Here is a 12,844-nt window from a genome sequence, read left to right on the forward strand (position 1 = left end):
ATTGACTGACATTATTAAAGGTTTAATTATTTGTTTAGTTTAACGAGAAAGGCTCTAGTGCGTTGCCATGGTTACGTGTGAAGGTAGACAACGTTTATTGTGCTAGCTACTGGCTTTTACAACATTATCACGTTTTTGGACACATAATAGTCGACCAACACCACTATGTGGAGCCTAAATATTTCTCTTGCAGAGTTACAACACTTCAGAATGGAAACTTGAGGTGTGTCAGGGTAAAAAAAATACTAATTATTGAAATAAGGAAGTAATCATATAACAAAAAAAGATTCCAAACTGACATCACAACAAGTAATTAGCAAAAAATTAATCTTACAGTTGAAAAGAACAACCTGTAACTAAACAATGTTTTGTTAAGTGATGTTACTACGCATGTAGAACTAATGATAAACTATCATTTATTTATCGATTAATCGGTTTTGTTTGGTTTGGCTTATTTTAAATTTCGCGCAAAGCTATACGAGGGCTATCTGACTGTCCCTAATTTTGCAGTGTAAGACTAGATGGAAGGCAGCTAGTCATTACCACCCACCGCCAACTCTTGGGCTACTCTTTTATCAACGAATAGTGGGAGTGACCGTAACATAATAACGCCCCCACGGCTGAAAGGGCGAGTATGTTTGGTGTGTGACGGGGATTCGAACTCGCGACCCTCGGATTACGAGTCGAGTGCTTTAACCACTTGGCCATGCCGGGGCCAGATTAATTGATTAAAAACGTTTCACAATCTAATAAATATATGTGACGGAAGTAAAGGGTTTACAGAGTTTGATAGTTTCTGTAGAATAATAAAATTGATTACTTTTTATTATATTTGTTTCAAATTTTGTGATGAGAAACAAAGGTGTTCAGTCAAAAAGCTCACCATATAATCATTACATCAACTCACGCAAAGGTATAAAACTTGGTAACTTAGGACAGAGTACATGTACTTTCAAATTAGAATGATTTAATAATGAGTCCTTAGGGTCAATTTACATATGTTAAAGCCAGTTATGCTAGTGTAAGGTTATATTTGAGGTCTTGTTTAACATATAGGAGTGTTTATGAAACTAGTGAAAGTGTTAATCACATGCGAAAACACGCAAATACCGGTAATAGAGAATCTAAACTATAATAATGTTTATAATGTCCGTCAGTGGGAAAGCTTCGAGTCTATGGACTTACAACGCAAAAATTCCGAGTTTGTTTCTACTGTTGACATAGCAAATATTCAAATGTCCTCCAGATCGAACAAACAAATTCTTTGTAATATACGACTTCAAAAACTTAGATCTGTCACATTCGAAGACAAAAATCATTCTACAAGTAGCGACGATTCATAAAACATAATATTAAAAACAAAAATGAAACCTAAATTCAAGCTAGACCTTACATGACTTAGAGACAACATGAAAGCTGGAACGTTGTAGGTTAAGAGAGATAATTCACTCACCGCGAACTTAGTTTTGTGTTGAAAGTACGTGTTTTTGGTTGATTTCTCTTCAGAATCTCTCTGTGTCATAACTAGATTTCACTTCTTCAACCCCTCCCCTTGGGTAATGGGTCCCTCCCCCACAAGTTGGAACATAGACGCGCTACATACGCTCACCTTTCCTTCTTGAGATCCTGTTAATACGAGTAATGAACCACTAGTGTCAGTTGTTGGACTGGCGATGCTGGGAGAGATTTGTCCCGAAAACCCGTTGCTCTGGTTACGAAAGAGAAGCGGCTTTTGTTCTTTCATTTTTAAGAGTCTTACCATTAAATTCAGTTTAACATCACTTCTTACGAAGGCTGTTCAGACGCTTTACTGAACCCTTCTTTGAGCAAAGCGACATTCTAACGTAGTTGGCAACATTGTTTATGCTTCAAAAATGTTCCTATTTTATACAATGTGATCGTCTATTAGTCCACGTGTCTAATTCCAATTGCACCACATGAAACGAGCTGGAGTTTTAATATCGTTACAATTAACAATGTTCGAATAGTGTCAAAACTGTTAGGCCTAACAGCGGACCTACTGTGTACAGCTAGATCAGAATGGGTACTACTTAATAACGTTGATAAAGATAGAAGACATTACAGCTGCTCTCTCAGGAAGATCGATAAAACTGTAGCCCGGGGGGGGGAATCAAGATTCGGTTCCGACAGGGCGCTAGAATAAATAGACTAGCGTAAGACGATATCTGTGGATGTTGAAGCTCTACGAGAGTATATTTGTTTTTGAATTTCGCACAAAGCTACTCGACGGCTATCTGCGCTAGCCGTCCCTAATTTAGCAGTGTAAGACTAGAGGGAAGACAGTAAACGTTTTACAAAAAACTTGAAGCACGAGATTAAGTTGTCCTTGTACAATAATCCACATGTCACATGACGACTAAAGGGTCTTCGTATGTTTATACAATGGATACATAATCAATTTTCACCACTAGTTGCAGCGCATACTAAGAGTAGGATATGCGGCAGAACATAGATTTAAATGAAGTAATTATAACCTCATGCACTAATACCTGAAACTGCATCTCTGAACCTGTGTGACGGCACTTGTTAGCTTATGCTGTTTATTGGACTACACAATAGAAATATACGGTAACTATAATGAAGACGTGTAATTGTCAAATAGCTAGAACATTTGGTGAAAAGGAATTGGTAAAACTATTATACATGATTTCACTTTGTACTTCGATGTTGTACATACATTACTTGTAACCATTACTTAAATACAGCGTACTTACATTGTCTTTAACCAATATATAACAATGCATTCTAAAGATGGCTGTTATGGGCATTAAAACTTTAACTAAAATAATTTACAGAATAACGTTTCGACCTTCATCTTCAGGTCAACAAAAAGTTGCAACTGACCGTTTCCGGACACATGACTTAGGGATAAGAGTATAATCGGGTACGAGATTGTAGAGGGCGTTGCAGTTAGATGTTAGATTATTTATTAGTATAGGTATAAAGATGTTCCTTTATAGTGGTTTAATTTTGGTTTTAGTTGTTGTATAAGTAGGGCTTCTTTGATTTTGCATTTGTTTATATTTGTTTCTCTAGTTGGCATCTGGGTGTTTTCTATGATTATGATATGTTTGATTTGCAGTGTTCAAAAACGTGTGAAGGTGTTGTTGTTTTTTTTAATCTGACATCTATTTTTCTGCTTGTTTCTTCAATATAGAAATTGTAGCAGTTTATGCATATTATTTTATAAATAATGTTGGTGTTGTGTTTGTAAGTGTAGTTTTTACAAAGTATGGACGTTAGTTTTGTTCCTGGTTTTTTAAATAACTTTAGTGTTTACCGGAATGTTATTTTTTATTGTAAGTTTGTTCCAAATGTTGGTTATTATTTCGCTAATGTTGGGGAATATATGGTAAGTAGCAGTGTAAGGTTTTATAGTCTGTTGTTTCTTTGAATTTGTTAGTGTTTGTTTGTTGTTAACTGTGCTTTTGGCCCAGGTGTGTGTCTGTGTGCGTATAATTTTCTCCACGGTTTTGAGTGGTCCGGCATGGCCAAGCGTGTTAAGGCGTGCGACTCGTAATCTGAGGGTCGCGGGTTCGCATCCCCTTCGCGCCAAACATGCTCGCCCTTTCAGCCGTGGGGGCGTTATAATGTGACGGTCAGTCCCACTATTCGTTGGTAAAAGAGTAGCCCAAGAGTTGGCGGTGGGTGGTGATGACTAGCTGCCTTCCCTCTAGTCTTACACTGCTAAATTAGGGACGACTAGCACAGATAGCCCTCGTGTAGCTTTGTGCGAAATTAAAAAAAACCACAAAGAAAACTCGTTTTTAATTTTGGTTCTTCTTTTGATATAATATTTAAAACCATGTAAATATTTCAGTTTTAGGGTCTGTTTGTTTGTAATTAAGCACAAAGTTGCACAAGGGGCTATCTGTGCTCTGCCCGCTACGGGTATTGAAACCCGGTTTCTACCGTTTTAAGTCCGCAGACATACCGCTGTACCAATAAGAGTTCGAACAAACAATCCACGGTTTTGAAGGAAATTTGTTGATGTTGATGAAGTGTTGTTTTATTTTGTTGATTTCATCATTAATTTTATCTGGTGAACATAGTTTTGTGTCTGTGTTTATTTGTTTTTTTAGTATGTCAAGATTTTGTTTTGTTTCATGTGGCGAGTACCAGGGAATGTATAGTCCAGTATGGGTGATTTTTCTGTTGATTTCTGTTTTGAATTGTGTATCGGTCCTTGTAATCTTGAGGTTAAGAAATGCTATTTGGTTAGTTTTCTCGTGTTCACAGGTGAACTTAATGTTGGGGTGTATGGAGTTAACGTGGTTAAAAAACCTCAGAAAACCTTTATTCCTACTTACGCAAGACAGACTCACGCACACCACAATTATATGGTAACCCCAAACTTCACAAACTTGATTGTTCACCCATAATGTCGACCTATGAATCATTCAACTTCAACATCGGTAAATACATAACATGGACATTTTCTAAATATGTAACATCAGCCGGCTGCTTTTTCAAAGACTCCTTTATCTTTAAATATATTCTTAATCAACTAAATCATAAAGCCTTAATGGCCAGTTTTGATGTAATCTCCCTCTTCACAGAAGTTCTAACTACTGAAACCTGTAAGATAGCTTTAGAACTTTATATTTAAGACTCCAACCCATTAATACACATCTCCAGCAACAAATTAGCAACTTTTGTAGAATTTATTATCACCAGACCTAATTATGTTCAATCACTAAAACTATATACAAATAAATGGCTTAAGTATGGGCAATTCCGTGTCACCAGTTCTAGCCAACATATAAAAGACACAGATTGAATCTCAAGCGATCAATTCAGCCTTACACCCACCACTATACTACTACAGGTATGTTGATGATACAGTTGCTGGATTCACATCTACAGAGCACACACTTAGTTTTTTTTCAACCACGTTAACTCTATATTCCTGGAGGTAGCAAGACGAAATTTGATAGGAGGACTCGGCATGGTCTGGGACTGTTCTTTTCTGTATGACGTAGTCTTATTAAGAGATACCAAGAGAGACTGAACCACATCTGGAAGGTCATCTACGTGTGAAGGGGAATAAGAGTGGGGTTTCAGAGTAGCTAATCCCCACTTTGGTATCAAATTGTGTGTTCCTGGCCTCCTAGGGGTCCTACGATCGCCATGTTTGAAACTGTGTTTACACTTCCACTTACAAGCTAACAAGGACAAATGAGGTACACAAGCAGGTGTCTTTCCCCTTTGAGGTAGCTACAGAATTGAAGATGATCGAATAGTTTGATGTAGTGTTGGAGATGATCAAAGAGTTTGATGTAGAATTGGAACAAAAATGCTTCACACTTGGAGGCCGTTTGCTCATTAAAGTAACGTCTGTCAACTTTCACTATTCGGCCAGGCAAGAGTAGCCCGAGTGCTGGTGGTGGGTGCTGTTGACTAGCTGCCTTCACTGTAGCCTATCGGTTTTAAATTGGAGATAGTTAGCTCAGATAAGCCTGGAGTGAATATCCAAAAGTAGACAAACAAAACTGGAACTAGACCACGATATTCCATAACTCACGACTGTACTGAGCACGAGTTGACATTGAGTTATCACTCCCAATTTTACATTTATATTTTTCTAGTTGTCACATGGGAACTTTAATTTCACCGAGTTTATTGTTGACATTTTTTTTGGATAATTTACAAGTGTATGATTAACAAGTGTATGAATACTTGGTTTTTAAAACTATTCCCCCCAATTTTTGTTAGGGATTTGTGTGTTTTGTCTATTTGTTGTTAAGTGCAAAGCTACACAATGAACTATGTGTACTGTGCTCACTACGATTATCAAAATTCGATTTTTAGTGTTATATGCCTTTAGACTTTCCCGTGAGCTACTGGGAGCTTAATCAAGGAATACTTACAAAGTTGCCCCCAGTGGTACAGCGGTATGTCTGCGAACTTTCAAAGCTAGAATCCGGGGTTCGATACTCGTGGTTGGTAGAGCATATATAGCACATTGTGTAGCTTTGTGCTGAATTACAAACAACAGCTAACAAAGTTAGATTTCTTCTATGTAAAGTTGATCCACGATATTTGAAACTACTATATATTGATCTATTCTAACATATTGTTCCACAACCTGTAAACGAATTTCCGTTATATTTCTCGGAAAGTGTAAAATGTCAAGGCCATAATATTTCAGCTTAAGTGAAGTCTACAAGTAAGATTTGGTTTGTTTTAAGTTTCGCGCAAAGCTACACGAGGGCTGTCTTCACTAGTCGTCCCTAATCTAATTTAGCAGTGTAAAACTAGAGGGAAAGCAGCTAGTCATCACCATCCACAGCCAATTCTTATTTACGAATGAATAGTGCGATTGATCATCACGTTACAATGCCCCTATGGCTGAAAGGGCGAGCATGTTTAGTGTGGCCCTCAGATTGTAAGTTGAGGGCTAGGCTACGTATTAAAAGTGGACATAATGAACATACCATAGACTCTTGTAATTATCATTTCCTTACGACACTTTAGAGATAATTTCTTATTTTCTTATGCATAGTTTTGTATCAGCTCAAAATATTTGTTTCATTTTTTATTTAAAGAAGTGTCTACTCAGCATGTTATCTGACCTTAATTAACCCCAAATTTTCTAATCTCTTCAAGTTTAAAGCCAATTCTGGATGCTATAGCCTCAGAGAGTTAGAAAACAAGTTCTGAATGTATCATAATACAGCATTTGTACCTGTTTTTAATTGTTATTATGTAATATAATTTATCAGAAATCATAAACTACTATGTAAATGTTTTTAGGCCTCCTAGCAGCCAACGAAACAGTATAATATTATATACCAACGAGTTATTTTAGTACAGACGAGAGAAGACTCAAAGCGAACTTTCCGAGTGCAACGAACATTAGAGATAACAAGCAGGAAATCGTTTTATTTTAGAATTCACGAGTCTCAGTTTTCCTATTTTGTTGAATTGTGAAATATCTTCTAAGATACTCTAATGAAAACTATCTGAGGAAACTATGAATTATCCGTTTTATTTTGATACATTTAACAATTCTCGATGCTGTGAAAGATTTCTAGAAATACTGAAAAAAATAGTCAGAGTAGCTTTATAGCTCAACTTTAGGTACCAGGAACCGTATAACCCTATACACACTTTTATTTATAACTGACGAACAGAAGGTAAACAATCATACATGAAATTAAAGTCAAATTCTCAGCAGATGTCGACTATTTTATCGACAGAAGTATTTACAATACATCGTTTAACAACTGTCATCCATTTTAAGTTAACGACGGGAAAACTGAGAAATTGCTTCCTAGCTTATCTGGTAATACGTCATTTTATGCAGCCAATGAGGACATCCTGGGTAGGTGATGCACGTTAATTTTTTTTTTAACCAATGGAATGTTTTGATAGATGTAGTTACCTCCATTGAATCATGAGGCTTGCAAACAAACATTTCTACGACAACGTGTACTGTTTCACTCGCACTAGGAACTTCTCTAAAGTGGTTTAAATAGATTAACATTCTTAACAAAGAACCTCGAAGCCTCGTTTCATTGAAGTTGTGGATCGACTTACTGTTCCGCACTCTATGCAGGCTCACAAAACTAGAATATCACGTGTAATACAGGATCCAAAATTTCCATTACGGATAATAATGAATCGCTGTTGTCTACAACAATCTGTCTTTAGCCAGGTAAAATGTGGACAGTAATAAGACAGCAAAATAAGCATCAAACGTGTTTACACTATAATCCCTTTCAACTATGGATTATAGCATAACAGAAAGAAATAACGTACGTTGTCTGCCTCCCCATCACTGGCACACAATGAGGCAATATAATAACTGACAGCTGGCGCAGAATGATTAATATTTTAAAAGCTATAAGACCCTATCCATCAGGAAGTGATTGTTTGACAAGTTCCTTATAAAGTAATACTACCAGGCCTTTAACGATGTTCTAAGCCTTTTTTCTTCTTAGTGATTTGACTATTTAGTATCTGCCCTGTATCTGATTTGTATGTTTCCGTACGCAATAAAACAACGTGTCCCTTATTGGATACTCTAGTTATTGGTTAAATATACGCTCTTCTTTTCAGTTTTTGCAAACATCTTAAATCACTTTCTAGATAAATATATACATTCTCTGGTGTATCAATGGCAAGTTTATGAACGTACAGCACCAAAATCTGGATTTCAGTTCCCTGACGTAGATAAAGTACATATAGCACATCGTGTTGTTTTATGTTGCTTTAAAAAAGCAACAAATACATATATATATATAAATCAAATTTTTCAGTTGTACAAGAACCAGCGACTTGTTGAAAATTCAGGAAAATTTTTACTTTTTTTTTGGTGATTTTGATTTTCCAAATCTATAAAGATGTTTGAACTGGCCAGATTACTAAGATGTTGATTAGTTTTTTTGTTGTTGTTGATATTTTCGTCTTAAAATGTATTGGGACCAGAAACTCACTGGAGCTTCGAGAAAATTGGACTAGATGTTTGTGGTTGACGCCTTTATCTTGAAGGTCTTCAGTTTAGGAGTCCACTCTTTAGTTATTGGATTTATAGACAGGTGAATCCAGCAATCGTGTTGGAGATTGAATTAATCATTTTATAAATGATATTCGACTTATGATAATAACAGCCGTTTCGTTCTCACTGTAAACACGTCAAACGAAACGTTGCTTTCGTTTTCATCAATAAACTTTAATTTGCCGAAAGTTTCACCATTTTTGTTTTTCTTCTTCTACAGTTCCCTTCTAGCATTTCACACATAAACAAATGTATCTGTTACTTTTCTTTAAAAAAAAAAAATGGCGGCCAGTGCTCAGTTAGTGATATTTAGATGTGAAAATCTTACGTACCGATAATTTTGTACCACGTTATTTCTTAATTCATTACGTCCATTAGATATGATGTTCTGATATTAATTACGCATGTCAGAAAAAGGTTTTTATTGGCTCTTTGAAAGTACTTTTATAAGTTCCAATGGCGAGATGGCAGATATGTTTTTTGAAAACTTTACCCAAGTGTATTTTTTTTTCTTTCCAGTCTTCATTCCATTGGTATAGAAGCATCAGCTACTATTCTCGTTGCCAGTCTTCATTCCGTTGATATAGAATCATCAGCTACTATTCTCTTTGCCAGTCTTCATTCCATTGGTATAGAAGCATCAGCTACTATTCTCGTTGCCAGTCTTCATTCCGTTGGTATGGAAGCATCAGCTACTATTCTCGTTGTTAGTATTCATTCCATTGATATAGAAGCATCAGCTACTATTGTCGTTGCCATTATTCATTCCATTGGTATAGAAGCATCAGCTACTATTCTCTTTGCCAGTCTTCATTCCGTTGGTATAGAAGCATCAGCTACTATTCTCGTTGCCAGTCTTCATTCCGTTGGTATAGAAGCATCAGCTACTATTCTGTTTGCCAGTCTTTATTCCGTTGGTATAGAAGCATCAGCTACTATTCTCGTTGCCCGTCTTCATTCCATTTGTATAGAAGCATCAGCTACTATTCTCTTTGCCAGTCTTCATTCCGTTGGTATAGAAGCATCAGCTACTATTCTCTTTGCCAGTCTTCATTCCGTTGGTATAGAAGCATCAGCTACTATTCTTTTTGCCAATCTTCATTCCATTGGTATAGAAGCATCAGTTACTACTCTCGTTGCCAGTATTCATTCCATTGGTATAGAAGCATCAGCTACTATTGTTGTTGCTGTTATCCATTCCATTGCTATAGAAGCATCAGCTACTATTCTTTTTGCCAGTTTTCATTCCGTTGGTTTAGAAGCATCAGCTACTATTCTCGTTGCCAGTCTTTATTCCATTGGTATAGAAGCATCAGCTACTATTCTCGTTGCCAGTCTTCATTCCATTGGTATAGAAGCATCAGCTACTATTCTCTTTGCCAGTCTTCATTCCATTGGTATAGAAGCATCAGCTACTATTCTCTTTGCCAGTCTTCATTCCATTGGTATAGAAGCATCAGTTACTACTCTCGTTGCCAGTATTCATTCCATTGGTATAGAAGCATCAGCTACTATTCTCTTTGCCAGTCTTCATTCCATTGGTATAGAAGCATCAGTTACTACTCTCGTTGCCAGTATTCATTCCATTGGTATAAAAGCATCAGCTACTATTCTCGTTGCCAGTCTTCATTCCATTGGTATAGAAGCATCAGCTACTATTTTCTTTGCCACTCTTCATTCCGTTGGTATAGAAGCATCAGCTACTATTCTCGTTGCCAGTCTTCATTCCGTTGGTATAGAAGCATCAGCTACTATTCTTTTTGCCAGCCTTTATTCCGTTGGTATAGAAGCATCAGCTACTATTCTCGTTGCCCGTCTTCATTCCATTGGTATAGAAGCATCAGCTACTATTCTCTTTGCCAGTCTTCATTCCATTGGTATAGAAGCATCAGCTACTATTCTCGTTGCCAGTCTTCATTCCATTGGTATAGAAGCATCAGCTACTATTCTCTTTGCCAGTCTTCATTCCGTTGGTATAGAAGCATCAGCTACTATTCTCTTTGCCAGTCTTCATTCCATTGGTATAGAAGCATCAGCTACTATTCTCTTTGCCAGTCTTCATTCCATTGGTATAGAAGCATCAGCTACTATTCTCGTTGCCAGTCTTCATTCCGTTGGTATAGAAGCATCAGCTACTATTCTCTTTGCCAGTCTTCATTCCGTTGGTATAGAAGCATCAGCTACTATTCTCTTTGCCAGTCTTCATTCCATTGGTATAGAAGCATCAGCTACTATTCTCGTTGCCAGTATTCATTCCATTGGTATAGAAGCATCAGCTACTATTCTCGTTGCCAGTATTCATTCCATTGGTATAGAAGCATCAGCTACTATTCTCGTTGCCGAACTAACGAAAATTCTTGTTCTTGTGGTCTGTCAAGTTTACAACAGTTAATTAATTGTTTTTAGGTGATTTTAATATGACGTCACACCAGCCTAGAACTTCACGGGCCGGTGATACGTAAGGTATGTAAGACAAACAGTCAGCCATACTTGACATTGAAAACCACAACTTAAAGGATAAATAAAGGTTTGGCCTGCCAGCTATTTACTTTATATGAATATCAATTATACTTCAACAGGCCTACTGAACATTTCAAAAGCTAAACTTATAAAATGTCCTACCTATGCTATGTGACTATTACTACTAGTAATAATAAAACTGATATAACAAGAACTAAATAGATAAACTTTAAACCTAGTAAAAACGTCACTATAAGTGCATTTTGAACACTCACCTAGCAAAATAATAAGTGGCTTCACCATAAATTATAACTCGTAAGTTGTACACCTATCAATTAATAAGACAGTTCTATGCTTTCATATGGGTCTCTGTGTAATCCAAAATTTGTAGGACTAAATAATCTTATACATCTGGAACCTGGACATTTGATAAATCTTGTACTTCAGTTGAGATATCTAAATTTCCAAGGCAGTTGGGATCTACCTGATCTATAAGTAATAGTCTGACTTGGTATTTTTGAAGAATATATTTCTCCATTCCCCTTTCTGTACTCGATACTTGAGCAGAGGCCATATTTGTCCTCCATTTTAGGAAACTTAATATTAAGATATTAGAGAAGTTAAGTACGCTATATTTAGAATTATTTTGGGGCACATCGTTACATTCATGCTCTACCTGACGAACGTGTATCTTGACAATAGCCTTACACCGTAGTTTCCATTGTAAAAGGTTCCACCGTAAGGCTGTCTTTCTTGAATGCAAGGTATTTCTCCCTGCGTACTTTTTTATAATTAATCTATTGTGCTAGGACGTCGGATTCACATCACCCGTTTCATCAGTTTGATCGCATAAAATCCATAATTGGTGCATTTGGCGAGTTGACAAGTATGTATTTGTATGGAATGTCATTACCACCCGTCTCATTCTCCAACTATTTGCGATATGTTACAGGAGCAGTTTGTATACTCGTGACTTGTGTCGCTTTTCCAGACAAAGATATTATGTTGTGTACTGTTGCAAACTTTCTCTTTGTTAACCTGAAGATGATCTAAGAAGGTCGAAACGTTGTTTTCTGCTTTAATAGTAAAAGTGTTAGTACCCATACCAGCCGTTCTTAGGTACATTTTTACTTCCCTTAAGCCCACGAATTCAAAATTGGGGGCGGCGAAACGCATATAACCTTTTCTATTGCTTTGAACGAATATTCTAGAAACACAAAAGTTAACACACGTATGTGGAGTACCACCAAATGCTTGGAACATGTTACGTCACCAGCTAATTGTTGTTTTTACACCAAGCAGTTGCCCTCAACAACCATCAACACAGTTAGCGCGTTGGAAAATAAAACTGCCTATTTTTACGCAGCTGCAAATCCGCAGTAGAATCACAGTGTCATAGGTGCTGTAGTCGTTATAAAACTTACCTTCCTACCAAAAGAATGAGGTGGTTCCGTCATGCGGACAACATTAGCCACATCCAGCATAGGGGTTTTGGCATTAGTTTCGGGAGAACTGGCATCTGGCATTTTCGACCTTCTGTAAAATAATAAGGTATTTTAGGCACAAGCCAAAGACAAACTAACATAAAGTCTTACTTCATTTAGACGTAGAAGAATATAATTTAAGATAATTACGTTACTTTTGTATGTGGTATTTAATTACTACTCATAATGATAACATCCAATTTCCTACTTTTCTAAATGAAATGCTCACTAACAGTGACGTAGTGAGGGTGTCTGGCATGCGGGGGCAATATATAATTTGGCGCCCCTCCAAAAAACAACAACAAAAAAGAAAACAACTCCGGACCCCCATAACAGTTTTACTCTCTTACTTCTAATCCTACATGGTAACCCTAAT

The 12,844-nt window shown here is 36.8% G+C and overlaps 1 pseudogene across 1 annotated transcript in view; it reads right to left on the bottom strand.

Moving 5' to 3' along the window:
• Window positions 1-12,844, bottom strand: part of LOC143240658 (excitatory amino acid transporter-like) — a 58,884-nt pseudogene that overhangs the window by 22,511 nt on the left and 23,529 nt on the right. Inside the window, exon 2 of the transcript XR_013021872.1 lies at window positions 12,409-12,520. The product of XR_013021872.1 is annotated as an excitatory amino acid transporter-like (transcript). The remainder of the gene's footprint in view (window positions 1-12,408; window positions 12,521-12,844) is intronic.

This window comes from Tachypleus tridentatus, chromosome 13 (assembly GCF_004210375.1).
Source record: "Tachypleus tridentatus isolate NWPU-2018 chromosome 13, ASM421037v1, whole genome shotgun sequence".
Classification (NCBI taxonomy): domain Eukaryota; kingdom Metazoa; phylum Arthropoda; class Merostomata; order Xiphosura; family Limulidae; genus Tachypleus; species Tachypleus tridentatus.